The sequence below is a fragment of the Camelus bactrianus genome, chromosome 5 (assembly GCF_048773025.1).
Source record: "Camelus bactrianus isolate YW-2024 breed Bactrian camel chromosome 5, ASM4877302v1, whole genome shotgun sequence".
NCBI classification, from domain to species: Eukaryota; Metazoa; Chordata; class Mammalia; order Artiodactyla; family Camelidae; genus Camelus; species Camelus bactrianus.
This window is the reverse complement of record NC_133543.1, coordinates 47,738,352-47,751,606: the sequence shown is the minus strand read 5'-3', so window position 1 is coordinate 47,751,606 and position 13,255 is coordinate 47,738,352. Positions and strand designations below refer to the sequence as shown.

The following is a 13,255-nucleotide window of genomic DNA, read 5'->3' as shown; positions in this document are numbered from 1 at the left end:
TTTGTCAAGCATCATTGAGTTTGCTGACAGTACTTGTATATTTTATGAAAATAACAGCATCTTGCTCTTGGCACTAAACTGTACCAGGTACAGAAGGAGTTCATGAAGTTAAAAAAAAAATCAAGAGCCATGTATAAAATAAATAAGAACCAAGGATGTATTGTGCAGCACAGGGGATATAGCTATATTTTATAATAACTTTAAATTAAGTATAATCTATAAAAATATTGAATCATTGTGTTGTACACCTGAAACTAATATAATATTGTAAATCAACTATACTTTAATTAATAAAAAAAAGAGCAAAACTAGCCGTTCCTCCCCCAACCCCTTCTGAAATAACTAAACAAAAACCTTTAAAAATCTTTTATTTTTTAGATTCAAGGACATACTTTAAATGGGAGTTAGTGGAAACCTGGTCTCAAGATTATAAACAGAAGACACCTATCAAGTTTCTGAGCAATTGTTTCCTTCTCTACTTAATATTCACTTCGTGTTTGACAGTTTGGCATCTTTTCTGACATCACTGAGCCTTCACTGCATTTTTTCCAGTTTTCAGTTTGATTAAAAAACAAATCACTTTCTACATTGTCAAAACTTAATGGTTTTCAGTCAAATAGGGGAAAATGATTGTGATTATTTCGCTTTTTGAAATTTTTATTTTTTCATTGAAGTATAGTAGATTTACAATGTTTTAGATGTACAGCAAAGTGATTCAGTTATACATATATATAAATATACTTTTTCCTGATTATGATCACCCTTTTCCTGATTATGGGTATTTTAAATTTATATTTCATATATCATGTATTCATGATGTTTGAAGAACTCTTAAAATGTTTAATTTTCGTTCACTTTTCTCCTAAAAGTCTATTTCGTATCGTTTATCTCATTTATGTTTCTGTATTCATCTTTCTCATTGATTTTGTAAAAGCTCTTAATATGTATTTTGCTCTCAATATGGAAAACTTACTGACTTTTTATGTCTTAAGTTCTAAATATTTCCTCATTTTTATCATTTATCATGTAGCTTTGTTTATGGAAGCATTTTTAGCATTCTGGTTTCTTATTATTTGAGAGACAATTCCATGCATTTTCCTTTGTCTTGCTTGGAAATGAGTGTACTTTCTTAGAAATACATTCTGAGTCTTTAACTCCTTTATCTTAAATTTATGATAGCTGAAATATTTGACAGAAACAAACCAAAGTTTATTCTTTAATGGTATGAAATAGGGTTTAAATTTTTTTTGAAAAGTTATTTCCTCAACACTGTCTACTAAACAATTGATCTTTTCCCATTAATTTGAAATGGCACCATTATTATGTACTAAATTTATTTTTATTCCTGTATTTGTTAATGGGCTTTCTATTCAGCCCCATTGATTTTTCTGCTTTTCTATCAATCCAGAATGTTTTACTTGAATGTGTTAAGTGTCTCTTTAGTATGTTATAATGATCTGGTTAGGTAAGTCTTAATGGTCAATTTTCTTTTTAGAAATTCTCCTGGCTGCTCTCAGGCATTTGTTTTTCCATGTTGAATTTAGCATTGGGAATGAGAATTGATTACTTGTATTCAGTTTTCATAAAATTTTTAGGGAGTTAATGTTGCTACTCTGTCAAATTTTCTCATTCAGGAACATGTCCCCAGCACTATTTTCTTCCCCTGACTTCTCACCTCTCTCTCACAGAACAGTAGATTTTACTGTTAGGGAGGTATGCCTTCTCAGGTGCCCTCTGTTGATAGCAGATCATCTTGAGGGCTACTGAACTGACCAGCTGTCTTCAATTAAGTAAGTTACTTGATCATTATGGTGTAGTGCAGTGGTTTTCAAGTGTGGTCTCTGATCAGCAGGATCTGTCAACTGGGAACTTGATAGAAATGCAATTTCTTAGACCTGCTTAATCAGAAAGTCTGAGGGTGGAGCCCAGCAGTCTTTTTTAATATGCCCTCCATGTGATTCTAACTCCTGGGAAAGGTTGAGAACTGGTGTAGTGGATAGAGCATAGCTTTGGAGTCATACAGCTGACCCTTGAACAACACAGATTTGAACTGTGTGGATCCACTTGTATGTGAACATTTGTCACTAAATACGTACTATAGTAATACTTGATCTCTGGTTGGTTGAATCTATGGAGGTGGAACCAAGGACACAGAGAGCTGGCTGTAAATTTATGCCTGGAGTTTCAACTTTGTGGAGGGTCAGTCCCCCTGCCTCTGTTTCATTCAAGGGTCAACTGAGCTATAAATTTCCACTCTAAGCTGTTAGTCCAATGAAATTTTTGGGTAAGTTACTTGTATATTTAAGGCTGCTTATCCTCATCTGTATATATAAGTATTATATGTGCCCATAAGCAAAGGGTATAGATGCTGAGTAGCTATCATTGTTATTTGATTCCTTTCTAATAAGGGCTGAAAGGAGTGCACTGTGTGAGTATTGCACAGTAGTGGTGGTGTCTAGGGATGGAGGGAAAGGTCTGGACAGCAAGGGGTGTTGCTGGTTTTGATGGGTTCTAGATAATGCATGATGCCAAGAAGGGCATAAAAATTCCTGGTGTGGGGTGGTGAGGATAAACACTTTCAGTCTTGTTAAGGGTTCGTGCCTTTTAAGTGGGTGGACACAATAGCCTACTATTACTGAAGTCCCCGAATTCCATCTTAACGATATGTGTAGGATTAAATTATTACAGTTCCACTGTTACATTGAATGAAATAAAACTTGCCATATTTCTTTAGTTTAAAAAAATCTATTGTAGCAAATTTCTAAGAAATTTATGGAAGGATAGCTAGGGTACACAAGTGAAATGAGGATTCATATCTTCATTCAAATGGTAGAGATTAATAAGATACAAACGTAAGCAAATATATAAAACCTTATCAATTATTGGGAAACTGGAAATATGTTAATTTATTCAACATATTGGTGAATGGAATGACTTTATGCCAGAAACTGGACTAAGTAGTAAGCATAAAATGATTAAGATTTAGGGATAGCTTATAAGTGGCTCATGATTGGGTAGTAGAAATAGCCAGTTGATGTGATACTGTTGGTGGCAAGGCTAAGAATAAATGGACACGTGGATGGCTGTGAGAGCCCTGAGGCCTCCTGGAAGAGGGAACTCTTGAGGTGATCTTGAAAGACAGGTAGATTATACTCCAGGAGAGGTATGTAGAAAATGCTGTAAGAACTCCCCCAGTGATTAGTTCTGATGCATGGCACCAGGGTTCTTACAGTGAAGGTGTCTTAAAGATGAATGGGAGTTGCCAAACCAGAAAAGGAAGAGGGACATTGTAAATGGAGATTTACATAGACCAGGAGGCCTTGAATATTGGAGAATGTAGAGGAGTCCAGTGTGAGTAAAGCATATGGGCTGGGCAGGGGCAGGAGAGGCTACCGGCGAAGCTGGGCCCCATTGTGCAAATTCTCCCAAGATTATGGTGGACTTAAAGGCTTTTTGTTTTAATATTTTGTCTTGTTTTTGGGTGGAAGTTCTCAGTTGGTGGTAGGTCTTCATCTTTTTTTTTTGTAACCTATACCATTACATTCATAAGGAACTTAGGTTGAGTTCAGAAGAATATTTGTGTTACAAGTTCATGTTCATATAACACAATTTTAATGTGGGTTCTAGTTAGCCTTTCTCAGTATTAGAGGCTTTCAACTTGTGGGTTTAAAAGTTGGTTAGTAGTTTAAAAGTAGTTTAGACAAAGCCTCTTCCACCAGTGGGTGTGGTCTAGACTTATTCTTGCTGCCTAACTTGCCATGTTTGTGTGCTCTTGACATCCATATACCCAGGGCTTCCCCCACTGAGCCCATGGATGTTTCTTAGACCTCACTGGAGTCCTGCCTTGAACTTCAGGCCATTTGTCTGGGTCCTGACTCCCTGGCTAGCTAATCTTTTTCTCTTGGGGCCTAGATTTTTGTAGCCTCACTAACTAACCGTGAGCTTGCTATAACCAGAGAGACCCACCAGGAACCTTGCCACATCCTCAACCTGACTTTTAGATGTTCCACAAGTGCTTTGAGACCTGGCTATTATGTTTCATCCACCAGTGGATACCCCTTTACTATAGTATAGATACCCTTATAACCAATATTGAACTTGTACTCAGCAGCTTTTGGGGTTTATTTGGACTTTTGGTCTCAACATGCTGGTCAGCCCCTCTCATCCCAGCTCCGCTTAGCCCACTATTAACTTTTATCCTGAGTGGAAGAAATGTGTTTGTACATTATAAGGATTAGAAATTGCTAAATCCTGTGGACTCTTACAATATAACGTCCTGCGGGGAGGAAAATAGCTCAGTGGAAGAGCGCATGCTTAGTTTGCACGAGGTCCTCGGTTCAACCCTAGTACCTCCGTTTAAAAACACACACACACACATATAATGTCCTTTTCAATTTCCATTTCTTGATGCTCTGTTTTAGTTCTGGGCTATTTTGATAGCCCCTTCTTGCTCTGAGGTTTTATTTTTTAGAATTTAATATACTGTAGGGATATTTCCAAACCATGAGACAGTTGGTATCAAGCTCCTGCGCTCTCATCTGGAAGGTCTTTGTTGCTCGTACAGTGGAGGCCAGACTCTGCAGTCGGCACTGGGAATGCACAAGTGCCTGGTCCTAACCTTCCTTTCTGGCCTTGTCTCCCACCATCTCTTTCCACCCGCATTCTTTTCAGACCTGGGAGGCAAATTGTGGCATCTCCTGAATACCAGGAAGTTTCAGCCTCCTTGCCTTTGTCTAGTGTTTTCAGGGTGGAATTCTACTGGCCCAGCTCACTGCACAGAGCAATCCACACAGTTTTTTCAAGGCTCAGCTGCAAATTCCACTTTCCCCTCTAAGTTTTTATAGATCCTTGAGCCAGATATACTTCTTCCCTTTTGCTTTCATGGTTCTTTGCCTCTAACTCCATCAGAGCATGTGTTACTACTGTCTTCTATTTTTGTTTATGAGATTTTTTCTCTATAAGTTGTAAGCTTCAGAGTGAGATTTATTCATATTTTTATCCACACTAGCACTTGCTCACATAGTTTTGTTCACTGTGGGCTTTTAGTGATTGCTTTGTCCACATTAGGATTTTGGTAGTCTAAGAAACTTTCCTTTTTGCAGAGAGGGGTGCAGTGGAAGAATTTGTGTTTTTCCAGTAGTTGCCTGTATCTTCTAACCTGTCCTTCCCCTTTTCTCCCTCTTGTACGTGTCAGCTACAGGAATCTGGGTGAATGCTTGAGGCTGTAAAAGAAATAGTGTGGGAACACTCCCCATTGACCTTTAACTAATTAAGGAAATTGTCATGCTGTCTTTGAAAGGTGATTGAAAATAGATCAAATTCTTACTATTTACTGATACTGTTAAACCCAAGTACTGTGCCAGCACATTCACATGCACTGGCTCACCTAATCCTCCCAACAAACATGTGGGTTCACGTTTCATCCCCTTTACCCAGGAGGACACTCTGAGGCTCATACAGTTTTCTTAACTGAGATTAAGGAAGGGACAGCACCTGGTTTTCATGTCAGGTCTGTCTGATTGCAAAGTCTATGTTCTTCTTTACTGTACTGTCCTGCTCTACCTGGACATTTGAGAGTATGCATTTCTGACCCCACCTTCCTGTGGCAGAGATCAAATCAAGTTCAGCTTCAAGATCAGCTCGCAGTGGAAAAAATGATTTCAGTGTGTGCCCTTCTCCAAACTAGTGCTTATCAGCTTATAGATGCTTACGGTGTCAGCAAGGTAAATTAACCTATCGGATTCAGTTATACAGAAGATAAGTTTAAAATGTAAATATTAATTCAAAGACATTTATCATATAAAGTCAGTCAGTGGACAAACACACACAAAAAAGATTTTTGGCTTTTCCTTCTTTGCTGTATGATTAGAGGACTGGTAATTAGATCCTATTGGATGATGGTAGATTTCAGAAGATAATGAGAACTTACACATTTTTCTAGAGTTTGGAGTGATTACTTTCAAGTGGAGCAGGAAAAGCTATGAATTGAGATCCTTTTTGGATGTATGTATGCTTAGTGTTTCTTTATATAATATGTGGAAGTTCTGGGTTTTTTTTTTTTTTTTCTTTCTTTCCCCTCTTTGACCAAGTAGGACTTCCTGTGAAGGACCATTTGTCCTCAGAGAACTTCTGAATCAAGACATCATTGTGGGGAAAAAGAAACCAGCAAAAAGGATACCATATTATTTTACTATCCATTAATATTTATGCACTGAGATAAAAGTGAATGGGAAATGATTAGGTGATTTATTCAATGTCTGTTGAGCACTTACTATATTCTAGACTCTGTTAGGACAGGGAATAAGACAGGCCCAGTGACTTCCTCAGAGACTTTATAAGTGGTGACCCAGCAAAGGATAAAGACTCTTTAAGTTTACATATGACAACAAGAGGAATGTACAAAAATTGAGCAGCATTTGTTAAGACCTTATTAGACACTTGGTCTTAATGCTAAGTTTGTTAAATATGTTAGAGCATTTGTCTTTATAACAACCCTGTGTGAGAGATACTGAGCCTTTGTCTTTATTTATCAAATGAAAAAACAAAACAAAACAAAACCCGAGACAATGAGAAGAGAAAGCAACTTCTCCAAGATTACACTTGCTGCCTTGCTACTGTGATCCAGCCATTCACATCTATGTGATTTTAGTATACACCATGTGACTTTCTCCAGAGATTAGTTTTCCAAAACTTCTTTAAAAATAACATTCCATCTGCCTGTTCTAAGTTTGTCACATGGACTTGGGTCTGAATTGAAGATGTGACATTCTCTAACTGGGTAACCTTGGGCAAGTTGCTTAACCTCTCAGAGCCTCTGTTCCTTTGCCCATAAAATGGGGGTTAAAACACATTTTCATGTGTGTGTAAAAGCACAAGGTAGTAGGACCCTAAAATCTTAATTCCCATTCTTTTTCTCTCTTACTTTTTCGTAAAATGGCTCAACACAATTATGAAACCATATGAAAAAGATAGTACTGATTTTTTTTACCTTGAGCACTAACAGTTTTCTTGTAAACAACTTGAGGCGTTCCAGCAACCCAGTAAGTTTAGTTGTGATGTTGGAAAGAAAATATTGGGCTAGAAATTGGAAGTCCTGTGTTTAGTTTGCTACTTTGCTGTCCATTTCTTATTTTAAGAGGGACGGAAATGCTTTCATTTAATAATTACCTCATGACTTTTTACTACTTGTTGATGCTTGAAAGGGCTACCGACTCTGCAGTCAGGCAAAGAGAAATAATCCACACCCTCGATGCTCTGTTTGGATGGTGGGAGTCAGTTACATAATGGGAATAAGACTGTTTCTATCTCTTAAGCTAAACTAAACCACCATAATTCTAGAAAAAAAAAAAAAAAACTTTCCTCACAGATAAGCTTCTTGAGTGCCCAGTTTGACTTTATAATTTTGTAACATTTGGTTACTGCCGTGAGATCTTTTCAAGGTACTTGGTTGTTTACCCAGTAGTTAAAGTAAATGCATGATTACGAAATCTTTGTTGTTGATTAAACAACGATGTCATATGACAGTGTGGACTTTCTTTAGCATATTGTTCTGTTTAGCTGTCTTGAAAAGCTGGATTTAAAGTAGCAGCTGACTACAGTGAAGAAGTGTAATACTGTATTAATTTAATCACATATACCAATCCATTTGATCATATACCTATATGACTCATAACTAGAAGTATCTGTCACTTTCTAAAATATAATTCTGGAAAAGTTGTTTAAAAGTAGTTTTTGTTAATTTGGAAATTTAATTTTTGGTTGTATATGTACTGAAAGAAGTTGTTTAAAGGAATCAACGGTGAAATTTTGGGTGAGGGGAATAAGCAAGCCTTAATTAATTTGAATTTGCATAAATGAACCTTACTGGGTTATGCCATACTTATTAGGAAAATACAAAAAAGATTTTTTTCTATCTTGGTACACAATGGGTTGTAACTGCATAATAAAACTTAAACCATGACTTTCTTTTTATAAGGTCTATTTTGTGTTAAAATAAATCAGGGTGCTACTTTTTAACAAAACCCAGCTAACAATTACCAAGTGTGTACTGACTGTAAGCCAGGCATTGCACCAAGAGCTTAGCATGTATTTTATTTTTGTAGCAACTCAGAGGTGGGTGCTAAGATGCTTGTTTAACAACTGGAGGACTTTAGGCAGAGAAAAGAGAGATCTTGTCAAGGTTAGAGACATAGAAGATGGTAGAAGCAGTGACAGGGACTTGTTCACCCTCTCAACCACTAGTCACCAATGCTTCTGTGGTATTGACACAAATGTTCACCATTTTATGAAGATTTTTTCTATTTACATGAAATTTATCTTTAATATTTTATTCTAGAATATAAGTAGATAGGTAATAGATGGGAACTAAGTAGATTATAAAATGTTCGGACTACAGGGAGGTATGCCTCACCTACTTCTCTGCATAGATCACAAATGCCTACCACACAGTAGGCCAGATGACTGATTTCTAAAAATTAAATCAGTTAAAATACATTTTTGTGGAATGGTAATGTAAAAAATTATATATGTATAGTGAGTTAAATTTTTTTCTGTAAAACAGGCTTTCACGATAAAGGCATTCAGTGTTCTTGACTGACTGGTCTAGTTTCTTATATGATACCACGAATGCCAGAAATTATAATGGTTTTATTCTCTTTTATTTGTGGTGCTGGTTGTTGGTAAAAATAAGTCTCAGAGTACCTCTAGATAGTTGCGATGTCTTGCAAAAATGCTACCACAGAGGATTATAAATTTATATTAATAGTTGTGAGTAGATGTCTAGAGTTTGACTTGGAAACTATAAACAAAAACTGTTCTTTTCCTGAATTTTTGGAGACTGTTCAGATTCTTGATTTATTCTTAGCCTTAACTTGACAGACACTTGTACTTAAACTTTTCAGGTGTACCATTTTTTAAATTTGTTGATTCATCCTTTATGTCTTTCAGATAAGGATTTTTTAACATACAACGTTAATTTTTTTCTAGCATATCTTTTTTTCAGAATATCTCTTTAAAATCAGTAGTCAGACGGGCAAGAAATTGAGAGAGAAACTGGTGCACATATTTGCATTTGGGTATGGGAAGTCTAACTCAGTATAGAACACTGGTCACACATGATGGCTTTTAGCCCTCTAATAGTCTTTAGATACACTGTATTTCATTGAATGTAAAATGCAATCAAATTTTAGATTCAGCATTATTTTATGTGCCACTAAAAGAAAAAAAACACTGCCAATTAAACTAGTACAATGTTCTTAATTTTTTAAATTAAGGCATAATTTATATATGGTAAAATTTACTTAGTTTAATGTTTAGTTCTGAAAGTTTTGACAACTGCAGTCATAACACACCATCACAACCACCATCAAAACTGAGATATAGAAAAAAATCCATACACAATGTATTACCATTTAGTTTTTGTATTATATTTAATGAAATTGAAAGAGATTTTAAATTAATTTGACACATTTTTGTTATATTATTCTTGTGCAGTCGTATAAAGGAACATATAAACAAAATAATCAAAAAATTTTTTTCCTTAAACTTCATATTCTGGTTCTTCTTTTGAACTCAGAGTTGTCAGTGAGTGTTACTTCACTCAGTCTTGTCCTCTGCAATCCAGAAGGTGGACAATGATACAGCACTTCTGGAAACATATTCTACTATTGCTCCTGGGGTTTTCTTTCAAGTTGATTATGTCCATTACATAAGTTTCTGCTACCATTTCCTTATCTGACTAACTCTAGGTTTTGTTTTTTCCTTAGTGGGTAATATGTCACTGGAAGTTAAGCAGATTCTGTTTAAAGTCGGTAGGAACTTTCACACAAATTGATGCTTGAAGCCTTAATGTTAGTCTTGCTGGATGCATTAACGGTTTCATCAGCCGTTAGTTGCTTTCAAATATCTTCATCTTCTCCAAGAGATTTGGCAGTTTCACTACCTCTTATTGTTTTGCTTGGCTGGCAATACCAAATGTGTAACTGCATCTGTGCATGTAATTCCTTGGGATTGAAAAAACATGAATGCCTGGGAAGGCATGTGGGCATACCTGTATCATGACTCTCATCTGGCCAACAGCAAGTGTAAGACGCCAGTGAGTATAAGACACAACTAGATTTCATGTTTGTTAAAAAGTGAAAAAAGTGTGGACTAAAATTGGCAAAATATAGTTTTATGTACACCACTGCGTATTTTTATGCATGAGGAAATTGAAGTACACAGGGATTAGTTTAGGGTCTTAGAGATCTTTGGGAGCAAAGCTGGGGCCAGACACTGGGTTTCTGCCTGCTAGTTCGAAGTTCTTTTCATAATACCTCTGGGTGAGATGCTTTGATCTAACAGGAGGTTGATGTGGTAGCAAAAGTATTGACTTGGTGTTCAGACAGAGGGATTGTTCGCATTCTGATTCTGCACTTACAAACTTGTGACTCTGGAAGTTATTGTTATTCCCTGTCTCTCATTTTTCTCATCTGAGAAATGGGGTGATGATGATACCTACTTCAGAGAATTGTGTGATTAGTGAATACTTGCATAAAAGATTGGACATATTACTTCTCTTTTTTTAGCATCAAAAAATATTATTCTCTTCTCTCCACACTTTCTTCCTTTGTATGAAATTAAATCTATTGTCCCAAAATCTATGGTTTATAACCCTTGAGAATTTTAAGCTTCTCTATCATCTTCTGAAATTCTGCGGTCCCTGTGTGTGTAATGTGTTCTGCTATGACAGAAAAATCCATGAGTTTGACCACTGACATGAAATATACCCTTGGTAGTTCCTTCCACAAGTCATGGCAGCTCCCCAATTCAAGAAGTCACTTCAGCATAGGACTGCCCAGAAGTTTAAAGGATTTTGTGTTGCTTTGCTCTCTGTATTTTGTTTTGCAAATTGAACACAGATGAATTTTAGAAGTTATAAAACTCATTCAAATTTTCACCACCCAGAAATCATTGAGCATTTTTTCATATCATTTTACCAACTTTTTTTAGGGCTGAAAACATTACAGATAAAGTCCTCTTTAAGCACCACTCCTGTTCTATTCACCTTCCAAGAAGTGACCGAAATGGGTTAATGGTGTGCTTATTTCTGATCTAATTTTTATATTTATGTAAGTGTAAGAAATACATAATATTGGATGCTTTTACAGTTTACTTAGCTGATACACCCTTTTCATATATTTCTGTATTTTTCTTTATATTTCTTTTCAAACAACTTTTGCTTAGGATAGATATTATTTTTTAAAGCTTCTACTGTGAACTCGATCTCTGACATCTGAATTCCATTTGGAGAACTGCATAAAATCAACTGTAAGAGTTTTGAGCATTGGTGATTTGGAAAATTATCAGTTTTTAAAATCTATTCAGAGCATAGATAATAAACAATTATCCAAAAAAAATTTGAATTTTAGGGTGTTTCCTTTAGCTGTTTTAAATTTTTTTGATCCTGTGTTTTTATGACAGTCATAAATACTTCTGTATTGCTCCAATCTTCATCAAAACTTTAATAACTATATCATATTCAATTGCATTATTGTATCATTTATTTAACTCTTATGTGGCTCATTTGTTATATAATTACTTTTAGATTATTTGCTAATAACTCATATTTAGAAATCAACTTTTTTTTTTTTTTACTTTTTTTTAATTGAAGTATAGTCAGTTTACAATGTTGTGTCAATTTCTGGTGTACAGCACAATGCAGAATCAACCTTTTTTAAAAATAAGATTTCCTGATAAATATTTGCTCTGGAAACATGATGTGTGACATATTTATATTTTTAAAACATAACCCCTCCCTCAATCCAATTTTCAAATCTCTTTTTAAGAAAAAAAATCTTGAACTGAATATATTTCAAATACCAGAAAAGGAAAATGTTCCATAGGCAGGCATCCAAAAATATGTTTATTTTTCATGAGACATATAGTTGCTAAAAATCTTATAACTGAAAGATGATATAGATTTAGGTTGAGATCTATGAAAGTGAATTTTTTTCTTATACAGCGATATATTTCTCTTTCATGTGTATGAAAATATATCTAGTGGTATAAATCTGATGTTTTACTTTTTTCTGAGATTAAGTAAAATTTTCTGAACATCTCAAAGTAAAGTGAGATAGATGCTATTTAGCTTTTATTTTAAAGACAACTTTTTTGTTAAAATTGTTTACTAGAGAGTTTAAGTGAGTATTTCTAGAATTGTGACTCTGAATACAAAATTCTAGTTATATGATATGAATGTCATGTGAATATATTTACTGCATGAAATTTTGAGCTGAGGTGTGTAACGGTACCTAGGTTTGAAAGATTATATATCATAATCGGAACAACTCACAATACTACAAAAATACTGACTCTAGGTGTTTCAAAAGTAAAAATAATTTTGTGTTATATTTAATAAAAATGATTGAGTATTAGTCTGTAATTCGATGAGTTATTCAGATACTTAAGGTTTTTTTGTATGTATTGATGAGGTTCAATTTTGTAACAGTCCAAGAATATGCTGTGTCCTATTATAAATACATCAATACATTACTATCTAAAGTTGATAATAAGTGACAGATCTCTGAATGAAAGAACTGCAAGTTTGTTTTGTCACTATTTATGTTCTTTAGAGCCCCCAAATTTGTAATTTACTGATGAAGTCATTAGTAACTAATAATGTAAAGGTTAAATATTGTCATTTCTTCATACTCTGAGCCTTGGCTATTAGTTTTTGAAAGACCAATTCTGTACTATTGAGGTGTTTTACATTTACCTTAAGCAACTAATCCTGTAGAATTTTAGACCACAAAGTTATTTTCATGTTAATCTTCTGATCTTATAGATGAGAAATAGGGACCCCCAGCATGACTTTCTCAGGAACAGGAATTTTGCTGTCCAGGGAAATTTTGATTATGCAATGTAGATAATTCATCATCAGATTTATTATTTAATGGTGAATATTTATTTCCTTTGTAGTTGGGTACTTATACCACATGGTTTATATGAATATTATTAAATATACTTATCAGAATATTAAAATGTATAAACTGCATATATCTTTCAACTTTGTGGTTTCCATACATATGTGGGAATAGAATGCTGAAGGTTACTTCTTTTCTTGAAATTCATAAAGTATAAATTTTATTTGTACCCAACTGAAATGACAAAATTTATTCTCTAAGTCAGAGTATACAGTTTTAGACAAAATGGGAATATGAGCTTCTTAATTATTGTTATTTTTTGAGGATGGCATAGTCTGATGATTGAAGAATTA

The 13,255-nt window shown here is 34.8% G+C and overlaps 1 protein-coding gene across 5 annotated transcripts in view; it reads left to right on the top strand.

Annotated features, from left to right (window-relative positions):
* Positions 1 to 13,255, top strand: part of COBLL1 (cordon-bleu WH2 repeat protein like 1) — a 141,583-nt gene that overhangs the window by 18,621 nt on the left and 109,707 nt on the right. The gene's annotated exons all lie outside the window — the stretch shown is intronic.